The 19,639-nt window shown below is 34.3% G+C and overlaps 2 long non-coding RNA genes across 2 annotated transcripts in view; one reads left to right on the top strand and one right to left on the bottom strand.

Annotated features, from left to right (window-relative positions):
- LOC111097020 overlaps positions 1–17,424 on the bottom strand; it is a 41,697-nt gene extending 24,273 nt beyond the window's left edge. Inside the window, exons 1-3 of the long non-coding RNA XR_005363218.1 lie at positions 17,286–17,424; positions 17,096–17,180; positions 16,130–16,261 (exon numbers count right to left, since the gene is read on the bottom strand). This is a non-coding gene — a long non-coding RNA (uncharacterized LOC111097020). The remainder of the gene's footprint in view (positions 1–16,129; positions 16,262–17,095; positions 17,181–17,285) is intronic.
- The window catches only part of LOC111097019, a 90,528-nt gene continuing 86,132 nt past the window's right edge, over positions 15,244–19,639 (top strand). Inside the window, exon 1 of the long non-coding RNA XR_005363217.1 lies at positions 15,244–16,191. This is a non-coding gene — a long non-coding RNA (uncharacterized LOC111097019). The remainder of the gene's footprint in view (positions 16,192–19,639) is intronic.

Raw genomic sequence — 19,639 nt, forward strand, 5'->3', positions numbered from 1 at the left:
ATGTGTCCCTTAGAGCCTGTGTTGTTGTGTCTTGTTGTCTAATTGCTTTATGTGCATACATCTCTCTGTGAATTCCTCCAGTGCAAGAATATATTTCTTTGATACCCCTAGTAGCTTGTGCAGTGTAAGACAATGAAAAGTTTTTCCTAAATAATTTTAGTAGAATTGGATTAAAAGATTTTTAAAAAATGTTCATCTGTTCTCATTTAGCTGGCAGACTTACGATAGAAGATATTTTCAACTTTTTATTTTTCAGGGTTGAATATTTGACTAACTAAGTTCTTTCAGCCTAGCTTTTGAACTTCTTACTATAAATTGGACACTGAACTAAAAAATGAAAGTGGGATAAATTTAAAAGGTATAAAAGGTGTTTGTAAATTTAGGAGAGCAAAACTATTCCCATTTCCTATTACTATAGATACTAAGTTCAATGAAGTCAAGAAAAGATATGAAGATAAAATGATTTTAAAAAGATAAAGATTTGTATGCAATAGAGTTTGAATTAAACATTTGTAGTATATGCTGTTTGCAATATAAATCACATTCTTAAGGTATCCCCTGTTAATTATAACAAAATTATTCATTCATTCATTCAGCAAATATTTGCATGCTTACAATGTATCAGGCACTGGAGATACCTGAATGAACAAAACACATAAATCTCTGCGCACAGTAATTATTAGTTATTATCTTAAATGATGTTTAACTTGGAAAAATTTGAAGTTTCTTTAATGACCTCTACTAAATTTCCCACTTCGTAAATCTACTGTGGGCAAATTTAAATATATTGATTTATTTTCCAATTTATATTTTGTAAGCACCTGTTGCTTTTAAAGCATAGAATTGGCTGCTTGAATAACTAATAAAGACATTAAAGACTTTACTCTTAAGGAACTGGTACTAATTGAAATGAAGAGTGCCTACCCATGGAAAAAAATAAGTAAATACACAAATGTGCATATCAAAATAGGGATTCAAGATACTTATAAACACCTTTAATGTTTAGAGACAGGACACTAAATATGAAATCATCAAATAGACCAGGCTGCTGAGTAATTCAAATGCTCATTAGTATTTCCTATGTATATTTTCAATTGCCTTGCAGTTTCTTTGGAAGTGAAGCCTTAGATAGCATTTTTACTGAGCTTAGGCAAAGGATTTGTATTTAAAATAGTTGAAGCTTATATAATGATGGTAGCCTTCTCTGCATAACAAAATAATGGATAATGGATATAGTAGATTCTAAGTATTTACAAATGAAGAATTCCTGGTTTCAACTGTTTGCCAACTATGTGGAAAATTCTTACTCTTTTTTTTTTTTTTTTTTTTACTGGAAGAAATGTGAGTCCATTTTCCTCTATCCAAGAGAATCACTCAGGGAGTTTGTCTAGGAGTCACTCAGAATCTTTTACCATTTTTGTTTTTCTAACTCTCCTAAAATGATACCAATTTGCCTACTTTGTGAATATTTTTTTATTAACTAAGAGATAAAATTATATCAGAATTTTAATAGACAAATTATGATGTGAAATATGCCCAAGAAGTATAGGAATGATTAGAAATCAAGATTCAAATAAAAAGAGATTGTAAAAGTGTTATATAATTAATTAAATTTAGAGATTTCTTAAGGATAAGCATATTTTTATGACATTACCCCAAATTCTTTGGGGCCCGTTCTTTTCACCTTGTTAATATTAAAATCTTAACTGATTTGGATTTAGATAAATATTTTTGTATTTATGTTTTTTTACCATATTTATGCCATGTTTACCATAAGGGCAGCCATTGAAAGTATTAAGCTCTAGCTAATGAAGAGCTGGTTAGTTATTTTATTTATGTGACTTCTTTGAAGTTTAGGGACATAATGAAATTTTATGACAAGCATTTTGACTGTTGTTATATTTCAGTCAATAAAACTATTTCAAAACCTTTCCATTTCTACTTCGGATCACATTCACAGCTGTGGTAGTATGTGCAGCAATAGACTGCATTGGTAGTTTAGGAAGAAAACTTTAAAGTATTTATTGAATTCTTGCTAGACTGCATCTCAGTGTGCTGTTCATGGGGTATTTTATAATTGCCTTTTAGTATGTTACAATCTTGTTCAGGAGGAAGAATTTGTGTACATCAGACAAAAGAGTATAGTCCAGAGTATAATGACCAGTTGAATGTAACCAAGCACCAACATATATGAGAAGTACAATAAAAGCCCTGTATTCAGGAAAAGTTTAATGGAAGAAGTGTACCTGAGAAGAGATCTTGAAGGCATGGCTCTTCTCTAGAGTCTGATAAAGTGGAATAGAGCAAATGGTCCATAGTCATAAGTGAAACTGTGAGGACAGAATAAGTGTGTTTTGTAAGAAACTTGAGTTGCTGGGCTGGAGAGAAGGCATGGGGGAAGGAAGCTTAAACAGATTACCTGGGCTGTGATGATGCCTGATTTGCCATGCATATCCTCATCCAGAAAGGAGTTTGGACGCTATCCATTATGCAATGAGAGGTCATTAAGGCTTGTAACAGGATAGTTACAGTCCTGAAGATTCTTTTCCCATAATGTGTATGTAAATAACTTTAAATAAGTACATGTGTGGATTTCCCTTGATCCAAACAAATATTTAGAGATGGACAAGAAATTCCAAGTTTGAATACTATTTAACTGGATTTTCTTCTTAGTCTAACATTTTATAAAACTTCTGAAGTTAGGTATAGCCTCCACTCAAGTCTTTATTTTTTTTTAAGATTTTATTTATTCATGGGAGACACAGAGAGAGATTGAGAGTCAGAGACACAGGCAGAGGGAGAAGCAGGCTCCACGCAGTGAGATGAAGGTGTGTCTCCATCCCGGGTCTCCAGGATCAGGCCCTGGGCTGAAGGCAGCGCTAAACTGCTGAGCCACCTGGGCTGCCCTCACTCAAGTCTTATAATCATTTTTTTTTTTTTTAAAGAATATATGCTAAAATTAGAACTTTTGACTATTTATACCTTGGATCAAAAATGCAGTTTTTCAGGATGTTTGAAGATCACAACATATTTACATCAGAGCTATAAAATATATTCTAAGTCAGTCTCTACATTAAGACTAGGAAATTTGTTTTCTTGTCAGAATGTATATATAATGTAAGGTAATAGCATGCAAACTCTGGTCAGAGCTCTATAAGTAAAAATTAACGAGGTTTTGGCTAATATCTACATAATTAAGGGTTTAAAAAATCTGATTATCTTGAGAAAACTCATAATTTACTGTCTATATTTAATTTAATTTTTCTGGAATCACAAAGAAGGGGTTCTGAAAACAATAATGTTAAATAACATAATTCTGCATAGGTAGTGTGACATTTACTCAGAAAAAAAATAAATCTAGGACAAAAGTTAAGAAAAATAGTGTCAGTTGGCAAGATTATATAAAGCCTAGGAAAGTATTTTAGAGGACAAAGTCTTTGTCTCTACTCCCTACAGGGAATCCCTTATGTTCTAAAATCTGTGTGTGATAGAAAGTCATTTGAATATTGCTTTATAATACTTCCTAAATATTCCCTTAAGGATTTGTTTATTTTAATATGTCTACAGGATGTTTTCAAGGAATGTTTAATGACATGATAAAATGATCACAATGTGAATGGAAAATGGAAACAGAGCTGTAAATACAATATCATTTCCATTCTGTAATTAAATTAATTAAGCAAATATTTAAAAATAAATATTAGGAAATATATCACAATACTTTTGGGGGGTTCTTAAGTTGTAATTCATTGAAAATTTCTCAGCATATATATGTATTTTTCAGATTCTTAACATTGAACATTTACTTTTGTATACTTGTAGGGGTGGGGACAGTCTACTTATAATTGTGGCTTTTATTTTTTTTTCTTTGTATTGAAGCTTCAGCTTCTTTCTCAGAGATTTGTATGAGTTTTCTGTATATCAAGAAAAGTAATCCTTTAAATTTATATTAGTTGCATAAATTAATTTTGCATTAGAGTGTTAGTGAATAATTTCAAATCACTGAATGATAAATCTTTTTTCAGGTTCAGGAGTTTGTTGTGTCCATTCTGATTGCAATATACCAAGTGACAAATTTTCATTCATACCTGATCTTAGTGAAAATGTAGATCTGGTTTAGAACAAGCTTATGATTTATATCTGAAAGTACAGCATGATGAATATGTTAAAATTACAAGGCAACAGATAGCCGCCAACCCAGCAACACATACTAAGGTTGAAGAGAAGTATATGTTGCTTCACTTAAGCTACAAACTCTGTTATCATTTAGCATATACTCATCAGTTTTCAATGGGAGGATAGAACAAGTTTGAAATTCAGGTTTCTCCTTGCTTTATCAAACTGTTAAAGATCCTCTTATGGTTCATTTTAGCAAGTGAATGCTAGGAGCTAGCTAGCTGGGTAATTTCATTTTTCTTGAAGGCCTAGATGGCTCTGAGTATAGTGTTTATGAAGCATGTAAGAACTTATTCACAGAAAGAGTTTAAAGGTGTGAACTGTATGTACATTGCTGAACAATTCTGTGAAATTTTTAAGACCCTGAGGATGAAAAAGAGTAGCTCATTGTTTAAAATAAAAAAAAAAAACAATACTTACTATTGAGCGACTAAGTGAATTTTTACAGTGAACTTAAAATAACCTCAAAAACATTTTTAATGTCTATGATTTATATTTGTTCTGCGGGTTGGGGAATAGTGGAGAAATATTTAAAAAACACAATAGCCTAATTAATAAGCATTAAATACCCTCTTGGAAATAGGGATGGAAAATTGGGCCCACTGTGAATTCCATTGTCTATTTTATGAGAACAGATATGCTTGAAGAATTCGGTGCTACTCTGTAAGTGAAGTAAAAGAAAAAAAAAAAAGCAAAAGGATCTAAATTCAGATCGTGCCTCTAAGTTAATGTTTTACATGACCCTAGAAAAGCTATTACAGAATGGAATGATGGAAAGAGCATCAAATTTTATATTTTCAGGTTGTGTGACACTACCTATGTGATTTACTCTCTCAACTTTATTTTTGTTGTCTGTAAAGTGGTGATACTACTACATGTTTTACATGGATTTTTGTGAGGATTGATTAAATAAATAAAGTACTTAGGACAGTACCTGGTATTTTTCACAGATTCAGTAAATGGTATTCTTTTTTTAAAAAAAAATTATTTGAGAGAGATATTGAGAAAGCATGAGTGTGGGGCGGGGAGAGGGAGAAGCAGGCTCCCCTACAAGGGAGAAGTAGGGAACCCGACTTGGGGCTTGATTCCAGGACCCTGGGATCATGACCTGAGCCGAGACAGAAGCTTATTCAACTGAGCCACCCAGGCACCCCAGGAAGTGGTATTCTATACAGATGTTTACATGTCTTCTATATGTTTAACTATGGGTTAATCTATGGTCCATGGAATCTAGGGGATAATGGAGGCTCTTCATTTAGAGATCACCCTAAATTCTATGTAAAATTTTGTGTGTGTGCTTATTTCTGGAAAGAGTGTGTAGTTTTCATAAAATCTAAAACCTCTCTGTTAAAACCCTTGATTACAAACATACATGTTAAATTCTGTTCAATTTAACAGCCAATTTATTTTATAGTCTGGATAAACAATTTAATTGTGGACAATTTAATGGAACAATTAAATGTGTTAGAAGCCATATCTGTGAATGTAGGTCTGTTGTGGGGAAAAATTGCAAAAGATATTATTTTAAAAGTGAAACATTTAGTCCATTTTAGGTTTTTTTTTAATGTTAAGAGAAAAATATATTTTCATAAAATTTTCTGTTCTGAATTGATGATTGGTTGCTTGAACAAAATCATAAAAACAAGATCTTTGCTATGGCTATATGAAAAATGAATCTTTCAACATTTCATTTTAAATGTGTAATGTAAGTTTACTTACAAAACCTTTTTTATTTATAAAACATTTTATCTTGTTTAGTGTTAATATGAAAGGAAAGGCTTTTATTTTCTCAGACTCTTTAAATTGAGATCCTTGAGTCTTTGATTTTTAGATATTATTGTATTTAAGTATTTGCAATATGTAAGTCCTGTTATGTTATGCCTAATAATTTTGAGACTAAAATGTACACTAAATATTATTTTAGTTTTTCTAGTTTTATTGAGATATAATTAGCATTTCACATTGTGTAAATTTAAGGTCTATAGCATGATGATTTTATATATGTATATATTGCAAAATTATTACAACAATACTGTTAGTTAACATCTCCATCACCTCACATTATTATCTTTGTATGTGTGTGTATGTGTGTGTGGTGAAAAATTTAACACATATTCTCTTAGCAACTTTCAAGTGTATAGCACAGTATTGTTAACTATGGTCACTATGCTGTACATTATAATTAACCCAGAACTTATTCATCTCATAATTGGAAGTTTGTACCTTTGACCAGAATCTTCCTGTTAGTCTCATTCCACATCCTCTGGCAATCACCATTCTACTATCTTATTCTATAAGCTCGATTTTTTAGATTCTACATATAAGTGGTATCATGTAGTATTTTTTGTTCTCTGACTTATTTCACTTAGGATAATGCCTTCAAAGTCCATCCATGTTTCCACAAATGATAGGATTTCCTTCTTTAATAGCTTATTAATAGCTTAATAATATGCTATTGCATATATATAACATCTCTTCTTTATTCATTCACCTGGAGATGAATACTTAGGTTGTTTCTATATCCTGGCTCTTGTAAATGATGCTATAGAGAATGAGAGAGTACAGATAGCTCTTCAAAATCCTGATTTAATTTCCTTTGGATATATTCTGGAAGTGGAATTGGTGGATCATATGGTAGTTCTATTTTTAATTTTTTGAGGAAACTCCAAATTGTTTTCCAGGGTGACTCCACCAGTTTACATTCCTACCAGCAGTGTTCAAGGATTCTCTTATCTCTACATTCTCACCAACAATTGTTTTCTCTTGCCTTTTTGATGATTGGTATTCTGGCAGGTGTGAGGTGGTATCTCATTGTGGTTTTGATTTGCATTGCACTGATGATTTGTGGTGATTAGTACCTGTTGGCCATCTGTATATCTTCTTTGCAAAATTTCTATTCAGGTCCTCTGACCATTTTTTAATCATTTTGGTTTTGCTATTGAGTTATAGGATTTTTAAATGTATTTTGGATATTAACTCCTTATCAGATATATGATTTGCAAAATTTTTCTCCTATTCCAAAGGTTGCCTTTTAATTTGGTTGATTTTTTTTTCTGTGCAAAAGCTTTAAAATTTGATGTAGTCCCAGTTGTTTAGTTTTTATTTTGTTGCTTGTGCTTTTCATGTCATTTCCAAAAAAAATGTTGTCAAGGTCACTATCAAGGTGTTCTTTCCTATGTTTTCTTCTAGGAGTTTTTATCATTTCAGATCTTATGTTTCAGTCTTTAATACATTTCAAGTTAATTTTTGTTTATGGTGTAAGATAGACATCCAGTTTTGTTACTTTGCATATGATTATCCAGTTTTCCTACACCATTTATTAAGGAGTATCCTTTTCCATTGAGTATGCTGGGATCCCTTGTCAAATATTAGTTGATCATATATGCAAGAGTTTATTTCTAGGCTCTTGATTCTGTTCCACTGGTCTGTTTCTATTTTTATGCCAGTATCATACTGTTTTGAGTACTGTAGCTTGGTATAATGGTTTGAAATCAGGAAGCTTGATGCCTCCAGCTTTGTTTCTCTCTCTTTCTCTCTCTTTTTTTTAGCTTTGTTTTTCTCTTGTGTCTTTGGCTATTTGGCGTCTTTTGTGATTCCATATGAATTTTAGGATTGTTTGTTCTATTTCTATAAAAAATGCTATCAGAATTTTGATAGAGACTGCATTGAATATATAGATAACTTTAGATAGCATGAACATTTTAAATAACATTACTTCTTCCTAATCATGAACTCAGAATATTTTTCATTTATTTGTCTCATCTTTAATTTCTTTCATCAAAGTCACGTAGTTTTCACTGTACAGCTCTTTCACCTACTTAGTTAAATTTATTCTATTTTACCTTTTTTTGATGCTATTATAAATGGAATTGTTTTCTTTCATTTTCAGATATTTCATTGTTAGGGTATAGAAACACAACTGATTTCTGTATATTGATTTTTGTATCCTACAACTTTACTTGCATTTGTTAATTATGTCTAGCAGTTTTTCTGTGGACTATAGGGTTTTCTATCATATAAGATTATAGCATCTGAAAACAAACAATTCTATTTCATCCTTTCTGATTTGGATGCCTTTTATTTCTTTTTCTTGCCTGATTGCTCTGGCTAGGACTTCCTATATTGAATAAATATAGAGAGACTGCAAACCTTGTCTTGTTGTGGGTCTTGAAGGGAAAGCTTTCAATCTTTCACCATTGAGTATGATATTAGTGTGGGCTGGTCATATATGGCATTTACTATGATCAAATATGTTCCTTTAATACTCAGCTTGTTGAGATTTTTTATCATGAATGGATATTGAATTTTGCCAAATGCTTTTTCTGTACCTATTGAGATGATCGTGTGGTTTTTATCTTTCATTCTTTTAACATGTTGTATCACATTTATTGATTTGTGCATTTTAAAACGTCCTTGCATCTCAGGGATAAATCCTACTTGATCTTTTAATGTGCTTTTGAATTCAGTTAGGTAGTATTTTTTTGAGAATTTTTTCATTTATATTCATCAGGGATATTGACCTGTAACTCTCTTTTTTTGTAGTGTGTTTATCTGGCTCTGATATTAGGGTAATGCTGGCTTTATAAAATGACTTTGCAAGTATTTCTTCCTTTCAATTTTTTTGAAGAGTTTGAGAAAGATTAGTATTAATTCTTTGAATGTTTGGTAGAATTCACAAAGAAATCATCTGGTCCTGGACTTTTCTTTATTGGGAGGCTTTGACTACTGATTCAGTCTCCTTAAAATTAATTAATCTGTTCAGATTTTCTAGTTCTTCATGATTTAATCTTGGTATGTTGTATGTTTCTAGGAATTTATCCATTTCTTCTAGGTTATGCAATGTGGCAGTGTTTAATTATTCATATTAGTCTTATGATCCTTTGTATTTCTGTGGTATCATTTGTATGTCTCCTCTTTTATCTCTGATTTTATGTATTTGAGTTTTCTCTCTTTTTCTCTCAAGCTAGCTAAAGTTTCATCCATTTTTTTATTTTTTCAAAAAATAAGTTATTTGTTTTATTGATATCTTTTGTTGTTTGTTTTTCCGGTCTCTAATTTATTTCTCCTCTGATGTTTGTTATTTCCTTCTTTATGTTAAGTATGGTATGGTCTTAGTTTGTTCTTCCTTTTTAGTTCCTTGAGGTCTTTGGTTAGGTTGTTTAATTGAGATCTTTATTTTTATTTTTTTTGATGTAGGTGTTTATTGCTATAACTTCCCTCTTAGAATGGCTTTTGTTTCATTCCATGTTTTGATATGTTGTGTTTTGATTTTGGCTTATTTAAAAATATTTTTAAATTTCCCTTTTTATTTTTTTCTTGATGTATTTGTGCTCAGGAGTGTAATGTTATTTCCACACATTTGTGAAATTTCCAATTTTCTTCTTGTTATTGATTTCTAGTTTCATACCATTGTGATTGGAAAATATACTTGGTATATTTCAATCTTCATAAGTCTGCTAAGACTTATATTGTGACCTAACATAATGGTCTACCCTGAAGAATGTTCTGTATGTCCTTGAGAGGAATGTGTATTCTGCTGCCAATAGATAAAGTGTTCTGTACATGTCTGTTAGGTATATATAATCTAGAATGTGGTTTAAGTCCAATGTTTTCTTACTACTTTTATGTGTGGAATATTTATCTGTTGTTTAAAATGAAGTATTAAAGTCCCCTATTATTATTGTATTGTCAGTTCTCATTTCAGATCTGTTAATATTTGCTTAATATATGTAGGTCTTATGATGTTGGGTACATATATATTTATGATTGTTATATCCTTATGGATTGGCACTTTATTATTGTGTAATGATCTGCTTTGTTTCTTCTGTAAGTGTTGGTTTAAAGTCTATTTGTCTGATATAAGTATAGCTTATAGCTCTGCTCTTTTTGTTTTTACTTGCCTATAATATTTTTTTTCATCCCTTCATTTTGAGTCTAAGTATGTCTAGCACAAGTGAGTCTCTTGCAGGCAAAACATAGTTGCATTTTGTTTTTGTTTTTCATTTTTTAATCCATTCAGCCACTCTGTATTTTTATTGGGTATTTAATCCATTTACAATTAAAGTGACTATTAATAACAATGAATTATTAAGAGTTATTAATGCCATTTTACTATTTTTTTGCTGTTTGTAGTTACCTTGTTCTTTTCTTCCTCTCTTTATGTCTTCATTTGCAAATTGATGGTTTTCTGTAATGCTATGCTATGATTCCCTTTTCTTTATCTTTTGTGTTTCTATTATAACTGTTTGCCTTTTGGTTACCATGAGGCTCATATAAAACATCTTTTTTAAAATTTAAATTCAGGGATCCTTGGGTGGCGCAGCGGTTTGGCGCCTGCCTTTGGCCCAGGGCGTGATCCTGGAGACCCGGGATCGAGTCCCACGTCGGGCTCCTGGTGCATGGAGCCTGCTTCTCCCTCTCTCTGCCTGTGTCTCTGCCTCTCTCTCTCTCTGTAACTATCATAAATAAATAAAAATTAAAAAAAGTTTAAAAAAATAAAATAAAATTATTTAAATTCAATTAGCCAACATAAAGTACATCATTAGTTTCTGATGAGAAACTAGAGTTCAGTAATTCATCAGTTGCATATAACACTCTATGATTATCACCATATGTGCCCTCTTTAATGCCAATCACCCAGTTACCCTACCCCTGCCATGTCCCCTCCAGGAACCCTCAGTTTCCTCCCCATAGTTAAGAATTTCTTATGGTTTGTCTCCTCTGATTTCTTCCCATTGTTTTTCCTCCCTTCTTCCTATGATTTTCTGTATTGTTTCTTATATGCCTCATATGAATGAGACCATATGATAATTATCTGTCTCTGATTGACTTGTTTCACTCAGCATAACACCCTCCAGTTCTATCTACATTGATGTAAATGGTAAGATTTCATCTTTTCTGATGGCTGAGTAATAGTCCATTGCATCTTCTTTATCCATTCATCTGTTGATGGACACCTGGGCTTTTTCCATAGCTTGGCTATTGTGGACATTGCTGCTATAAACATTGGGGTGCAGGTGTCCCTTCAGATCACTACGTTTGTACCTTTGGGAGTAAAAACCTAGTAGTGCAATTGCTGGGTCATAGGGTAGCTCTATTTTCAACTTTTTGAGGAACCTCCATACTGTTTTCTAGAGTGGCTGTATCAGCTTGCATTCCTACCAACAGTGTAAGAGGGCTGCCCTTTCTTCACATCCTTACCCACATTGTTGTTTCCTAACTTGTTAATTTTAGCCATTCCAACTAGTATGAGGCAGTATATAAAACATCTTATAGATATAACCATCTCTTTTATCCTGATAACCTCTTAAGTTTTATCACATACAAAGCTCTACCCTTTTATTCCTGCCTTCATTTTTTGATGTTACAATTTACCATTTTTATTGGTATACATTAACAAATTATTATAACTTATTATTTTAATGCTTTTGTCCCTTAATTTTCCTGTTAGAGGTAAGTGGTTAGCACACCATCATATTAGAGTATTCTGAATTTGATTTAAACTTACCCTTACCAGTGTGTTGCATATTTTCATATATTCTTACATTCTTAATTAGTGTTGTTTCATTTCAGCTTGAAGACCTCCTTTTAGCATTTCTTATAAAGCAGATTTAGTGATGATAAACTACCTGAACTTCTCTTTGTTTGGCAAAGGTTTTATGTCTCCATTTCTGAGAGACTGCTTTGCTGGGTGAAGTATTCTTGGTTTTCCGTTTTTTGCTTTTTGTACCCCTAACCCCCTGGCACTTTGAATATATCATTGTACTATCTCCTGTTCTGCAAGGATTCTGCTGAGAAATCCACTGATAACCTTTATGGGGGCTCCCTATTTGAGACAATCATTGTTTTCTCTTTCTACATTTGAAATTCTATTCTTGCTTTGATTTTAAATAGTTTTATTTTAATGTACCTTAAAGAAGATTGTTTGGATTAAAATCTTGAGATGATCTATTAGCTTCATGAACTTGGACATGGAAATCTCTCCCCACGTTTGGGTAGTTCTAATTTTTCTTTTCTTAATAAGCTTTGTGTCCCTTTCTCCCTCTTTTCTTCTGGGACTCTAATAATTGCTTCTCTTAATTATCCTATAGTTTATGTAGGCTTTCTTTACCTCTGAATATACAATTTTAAAGGTTCTGTTTTCTGTTTAACAGATTCTTTCTTTTGCTTGTTCATTCTGCTATCATTGTTATATATTGCATTTTTCTTTTTATTCACTGTATTCTTCAGCTCCAGAATTTCTGTTTGGTTCCTTCTGTGATTTCTATCTCTTTGTTAAACTTCTCATTTTGTTTTTGTATATTTTTCTGATTTCATCAAATTGTCTTTCTGTGTTGTAACACATTGAACTTCCTTGAAAATACAATTTGAATTATTTATTGGGAAACATCACAGAGTTCCATGTCTTTGGGATTGGTGGTTGCTACAGAACCAAAGCCACATGAGTCTATGGCCAATTTCTAAGATGTACAGAACTGTTTCTTGGAGAATAGACAGAACCATGGTTGGTAATTCAGCTGACTTGGTGTTGGCGTGTCTTCTCAAAATAGCTCTTCTTGTTCTTGGACTGCACTAAGGTTTCACAATCTCCTACTTAGATTTGATGGCTCCTATAGAGACATTTTAGTCTATGAATTGATGCCAAGTTATTGGTGTTGGGGGTAGGGGATACAAACAAGCGATGTCTTATTTGGCCATTGTGGTGATGTCACTCAAATATTTGCAATTTTAAATGTGTCAATTTGGTAATTGAAACTTTCCTGTTACTCTCATTTTCTTATTTACTTAAAAAATGTAAACATTCAAGGGATATAACATGAGATGAGAAGTAACTAAATTTTTCTTTTTGATTTTAAATAGAGGTACTCCATGATTTTATTTTCCTAAATAATTTCTGAGATACTCATGAAGGGGAGTTATTAACCCAGAGAGATGATGCTGAAATGCATGGCAGGAATTCAACTGCAAACTGAAGTCACATAGAACTCCATAGGATAATTTGTTACTGCAAGGTGAATAACTAATAATGTTAGTCATTTTCGTCACAAAATGGCATATTCCTGGTCATATTTTAATTTTTACTTTTATCAAGGTCTTATGTGACAAGTAATTTGCATACATAAACATATTTAATCTTTATAACAACCATGTATTATTTACCATTTTATAAATGAGAAAATTGAAAAATATTGCATCTTCACTCATTTAGTATTATTAAGAACATACTATGATCCAGGCATTGCTTTTGCCTCAGAGGATAAAATAATGAATATATCAAACAGATAATATCTTGGTGCCATGGAGCTTATATTAAATTGGGGGAGGAAGACAGGAAATAAATGAATAAGTATGGCTTTAAAGGGCTATACTTGTAGCCCTAATGTAAATAAAGCAGAGTAAGGAGGTAGAGAATGGTGAGATTTGGGATATAGGTCTTGTGATGCCTTTGCATAGTATAATTGAGGAAGACCTCTCTGCTTATGTGGCATTTCAACCTGAATGAAAAGAGCAAGACAGCCATGATGATATTTGAGGAAAGAATATTCTAGTAAGAGAGAACAAAATATATTGAAATGTTCTTAAAGCTCTGAAGTAGTAGTTTGCTTGGGATGCAAACAGTCTAGTTGCAAAGGTATGACTGTGGGTAAGAGTGATAGGAAACAAGTCCAAGAGGGGACAGATCACTTGTAAGCATAGAAGGGGGGTTAATTATGTCAGATCTCTGAGGGAAAGATCCTGAATGAGATAATTCTGAAGGAGGTGGAAAGCACTGGAGGATTTTGAGCAGAGTAGTGACTCGTTCTGATTTACATTTGAAAAACAGTACTCTTATTGTCCTTATTAAAACAGCAGTGGAAATAGGTAGTCTGCTAAGAAGAATCTCATTAGTATGGCAATAGACTAGGTTGATAATGTTGAATAATGTGAAAAGTGGTTGGGTGCAAGGTTTATTTTGAATATAGAGAACAAGATGAGAATTAAGGAGGAGTCCAATGTTTTTGATCTGGATACTGAGTAAAATGAAAAAGTTCCATCTTATTAAGAAGTTTAGGGAAAGAGCATGTTTTGGAGTATAATTAGATTAATACTTTTGTTTACAGTATGTTAAGTATGGGGTTTGTTATGTATTTAAGATATGCCATAAGTAATTGGAAACAGAATCTAGTGTTCAGGGAAGAGATCACACGTAAAGACATGAGATTGGATAAAAGTACCTACCAATGTGTACAGATACATAAGAGGTCTGTAGAAGAGGAGGAAAATCCAACAAGATACTGAGAAGTTACAGCCATTGAGATAGTAGAAACTGAGAGAGAGGAAGAGGTGTTTATTAGAGGCCAAATGAAGAAAACATTAACTGTTTCAGGAAGAGGGAAGAGATTAAGTGGTGAAGTCCTAGAAAACTAAGCATTGACATTTGGTTTTGCAATGTAGAGGTCGTTGCTGACCTTGATAAGATGGTAGAAGGATAAAGAATTGACCTTTGAAGTTCCTGTTTACCCTACAGAATCAAGAGCCAGGACATTAGGTGAGAGCTGGGGTGGGGAGGGGAGGGAAGATGTGGTTTTTAATGTTATCAGAAAAGGTTGATCTGTCATCCTTCTCATCCTTAGGAGAGTGGGAGAATAATTTCACTATGGTACATTCATGGAATTTCCGACACTACCTCTCTCCTTGAGGTCTAACATCATGTACTTGAGACCAGCATGGCTCTGAAATTTTCTTTAGCAATGTTCAGCTGCTCAGGTAAAGGTAGTAAGAGGTGAGGATTAGAAGTTAACCAGAGTTACAGCCTTGCCAAGTTAGTCTGCTAGGTGGAGAGATGGAGAGAGTCAGTATCACGATGGGCCAGCGAATCTAAATAGAGTAAGGATTTTTTTTTTTTTTTAATTATGAAGGAGGTAATGGAGAAAAAAAAGACATCGATAGATTAGAGATCCCAGTAAGGCAAGAGATTATTGGTGTTGGGATACAGAACATCCAACAATACCTTAGTTGTAGAGAGTGGAATATTAGTAACTGAGACATTCCAGAATGTAGTTATTGGTAATAACTTACTGACTCCATAATTTTGCTGATGATAGATTGTGATCTTTCCAGGGCATAGTGGAAGAGCATGTGGATATTTAAAGAGAAGTTGGGAAATGTATTAGAGGAGGGGCTTTATGGAAATGTATTATAGGGATCACAGTTCAGAGGAGCCTACAGTCATAGGTTTCTTGTGGTTTCTGAAGCAACAAGGACCTAAGAAACTAGTCTTAAAAGTATCTTAGAAGGTAATAATCAGATCTAATTAGATGCTCCTGAGTCAGTTGTTCTCAGCCTTGGCTGCACATTAGATTCACCTGGGGGAACTTAAAAACTCTCCAGTGCCCAAGCTTGGCCCCAGACCAATTAAATAAAAATCTCTGGGGGTGGGACCCAGACATCAGCATTTTTTAATGTTCCCCTGGTGATTCCTACATGCAGTCAAGGCTGAAAGCCAGTTTTCTAATTGGTGAAGCCAGAAACAGCAGCAAGAAATTTTTACCCTGGAGCCTGGGCTCCGCATGCTCAGATAGACCACCTCTAGTACTGTCTGCCATAAGGTAGGGATCAGATTTGCCCTCCTCCTGCGTCTGATCATCTAAGGAGCTAAGGTTTATGAGAGACACAAACCAAATGACTCAAAACACTCCAATAGATATGTTTGCATATATTAGACAATAAAAGTAAAAAAGAAAGTTTCCTCCCCAAGAGCTGAATGATCACAGTTTGATGCTCTGTTCTGCAGGACAGCAGGTCATCACTGAAATGGCAATTGATTATATATACATTGCTCTCAGCACTCCTTAGGAAATGTTTTAGAAGAATGTCAGGTGAAAGGTTCACAGCGCAACATTTCATGGTTAATTAGCAGTTAGAATCACTTCAAGAAATCGAATGGGGAGGAGCAGATGGACTTACAGCTCACCTTGGGGCAGTAATTTGTACATCCCAGCCATTAGTCTCGGTTGCTAACAACATCATCTAGAGGTAATGCAATCTTATATTTTTGCTTATTTTCCATTTGGTTGCTAAATAATTTAACTCCAAAATCTAATTTCTGTTAAAAAAAAAGAGAAATCAAATGAAATATTTGTATCAGAGCTATTTAATTTGTAACATGTTGCTGTAAGAATCTGGTATCGGTGTAATGCCATAAAACACACCTGATTACTTTAAATGCTCAGACAGCACTGATATGCTTTGATAAGTGAAGAAATCCTACTTGCAAATTACAAAGAACATTATATTTTATTGGCATCTCAATAAAATAAGTTACAGAGGAGTAAAGGTTTGCTTTTGGGTTAAAAAAAAGCTTTTATTTTAAACTTATCCCTTTAAATGTCCTGTTTTTTGAACAAAACCAGTTGTAATATTTTAGAAAGCCAATATGTTCCTTTTGTTGTGGAAGCAATCTCGTTTTGCTATGTTTTTAGAATAAATCTTTACTCCACAAACATTTATAGCACTCTGAAGAGGTTTTAAATCTTATTTACTAGCGCCATGGGTTTTGAGATTAAGACATAAAAGTGGGGTCTGCCATAAACTTTTTTGCATTTTGTTAAATCTGTAGGTGTAAGTGGCAAATTGACCTAAGAGAGGATGATGATTCTTGTCACCTTCCTCCACTTGGAAATGTATGTTTAGTTCTCTTGAAAAGAAGGCACTACATATGTTTAACTTATTATTTTCCCAGTTGGAGTGACAGCAAATTTTGGGTGACCTTTGTAGGGTCACTTATTGTCTCTGTGAAAATTTCCTCCATCCAAAGTAGGAAAAATACCTGCTGAGCTAAGGACTATGGTAAAGACAATGTCAAACATTTTTGTGCTACTCCTCAGAAAGAAGTCAACCATGGTAAATAGAGTTTCAGGGCAAATTTTTAAAAATTCACCTTGTGCCCAATTTTTCCAAGTCTATCCACTCTTCATCAGGCTTTTTCACTCCCATTAAGCTATGATGATGAGCCGGAACTGGTTCTAGGCAAAATATTGCATTGAACAGTTTAAATTTTTACCTTGTCTTTTTGTTCCTGTCTCTTCTACATATCTACAGTGTGTCTATGGATTTTGTCTTTTACTTACTATAACATCTGTAGCAGCAGGTACAGTTTCACCTTCCTAATAAGGACTGCATCTGCCAAAATCAGCCCCATTTAAATCTTCTTTTGTTACTTAAAAAAAAATCTTGTTTGGATTCTACCCCAAACCAGTTAAATCAGAAACTCTAAGGTTGTAGCTTAGAGAATGTTTAGGTTTAAAAGCTCCATGAGAGTTCTGATCTTTTCACTCAAGCTGAAAATTCTCTCCTTGGACTTGTACAGTCCCTCTCCTGTATATAAGACCATGACTTAATTTATTTGGCATTTCCTGTGCTTGGAACAATATCTTGTATTATTTAATTCCTTCAAGGCTCATTGAGGCTCTATTGAGGGCCAGAAACTTTGGGAAGATGGGATGATTTTTAGTATTTGTTTTCACAAGGTATCTTCCACGTCTCTATATCATGGCAGAACTAACATTTAAACTCTTCCTGCTGATCTTTCCTGCTTGGTTTTAAGATTTGTTATGGCATGCCAAAAGTAGGCTCTACCCTATGGTATGGTTGTTACTCTTGAGGTACAAGTGTTCTGATGCCTCATCTATATGTTCAATGTGTTAATGAACTATTTACCTGGTCTCTCATTATGGCTGGCTTGAACTCCAATGTCCCCTTGCACTGCTTGATATCTACTATCTCTCTTCACTTTTAACCCATAGCAGATACTCTCCGACTTTAGTCTTCCCTGGTATATGTACAGCCCACTTCTCAGCCAATGAATGCCTGTGTTAGGAAGGTCAGTTATATCTTCTGCTCTTAAAAGTAGTGACCTTATGAAGAAGAGGTCCTGTAGTGCCCTGCAGTGCAATGTTCTCTAATTACTGAATCTGGCACTTCACTGGTGTCTCCTATACATTTTTCTTGTACTCTACTGTTGTGGATGAACCATGCTTTCCTTCAGTCTAGTTATCTACAATGGCTCTATTGTGGAAAGTTTTAGTTCCTGTGTTTTTAGTGGGCCAGTCTAGGGCTGCCCTGGGCTTGAGTTGAGTCAGACCAGGTGTTTGCCAGAGATGGAGTAGTACCAAACTGCAGGGTGCTTTTCCCTCTGTTGTCCATTGAGAGGCTTTTGTGAGTAGGTGGTGCCACCAGTCAGACCAGATGTCTGCCCCTAGCCCACTGCTCAGGTCTTAGTTGGACTGGTCTTTACGGTTATCTTCCCCTTTCCCCAGTGTAGGAATCACTTTGGAGGGTTGCTGGCCCTTGTCATGGCTGTTTGCACACTGCCAGGCTTGTGGCACTGCTTTAGATGGGCTCTGGCCAAGGGTGTTTTGGAGGGGGGAAGTTCCACAGGAGAATGCAGGGGCAGAGTGTGTAGTGTTAGCATGGTTTGTGTTGTCTACTGCAGAAGTGGACCTGCAGCTACCTGGGAAAAGCTCTCCTGAAGCCTGTGGGGTTGGCAGGGTCCACAGAAGGAGGCAGGGGCAGGGTGTGAGCTTTTAGCAAGCCAGGTGGGGATTGCTCTGGCTTCACTGGTTCCACAGTTGTTTATGTATCTAGGATGGGAGGTTGTAGAGAGAAATGGTGCCCATCAGCTCTTTTGTTCTTGGGAGGCTCTCCCTGTCCCTCCAGCACACATTCTGAGATTAGTAAATAAATCTTTGTGTATACCCTAGTTGTTTTTCAAATTGTTGCTTCTATGCTGTATTTCAGTGGGGCTGTTTGTTGTGCTGTCTCTTTAAGGGTGGAGATTCCACTCTGCTCTCTTAAAGTTGAGCTCCTAACCAAGTCTCTGCCCTTCCTATCCTCTTCAGGGTGGCCTCTTCTCTACATTTAACTGTAGTAAGTCTGTTCTGCCAGGCTTCAGGTCATTTTCTGGGTTATTTACACTGATGCGTGTGTTATCTAACTGTATCCATGGGATGAGGTGAATTTAGGATCTTCCTACTCTGCCGTCTGTCCCAGAAGTTAATTCTATACAATATTTTATTTACTTAAAGAGCTAGTTAAGGGTTGTTGGAATACAGGAGTTCTAATGGTACAACAGAGGCTTGAAAGGGTTTATAAATTCTGCTCAGATTGCTCTCGCCCCTATAAATGACAGCATGCTGGCATTTGTAAAGTTGAACATGTAACATTGCAGGAGTATGGAACTGTGCTAATCTTTCTTTTAATTAACATCTACTTTACAGAGTCATAGAAACTTATTCACCTCCTGTCCCACACAACTGTTAATTATTTTAAGAAAGGAGGAAAGTTAGAACCACATTTTATTAAGATCTCTTTTACTGAGCTTTGGGGAAATTTTTGAAGGGGCAAATAGGGTATAAGAATGGAAGATAAAGGTTAGTTAATATATTTGAATTGAGATCATTTTGGCACCCTCTGCTTAGACTGT

This window comes from Canis lupus, chromosome 8 (assembly GCF_011100685.1).
Source record: "Canis lupus familiaris isolate Mischka breed German Shepherd chromosome 8, alternate assembly UU_Cfam_GSD_1.0, whole genome shotgun sequence".
NCBI classification, from domain to species: Eukaryota; Metazoa; Chordata; class Mammalia; order Carnivora; family Canidae; genus Canis; species Canis lupus.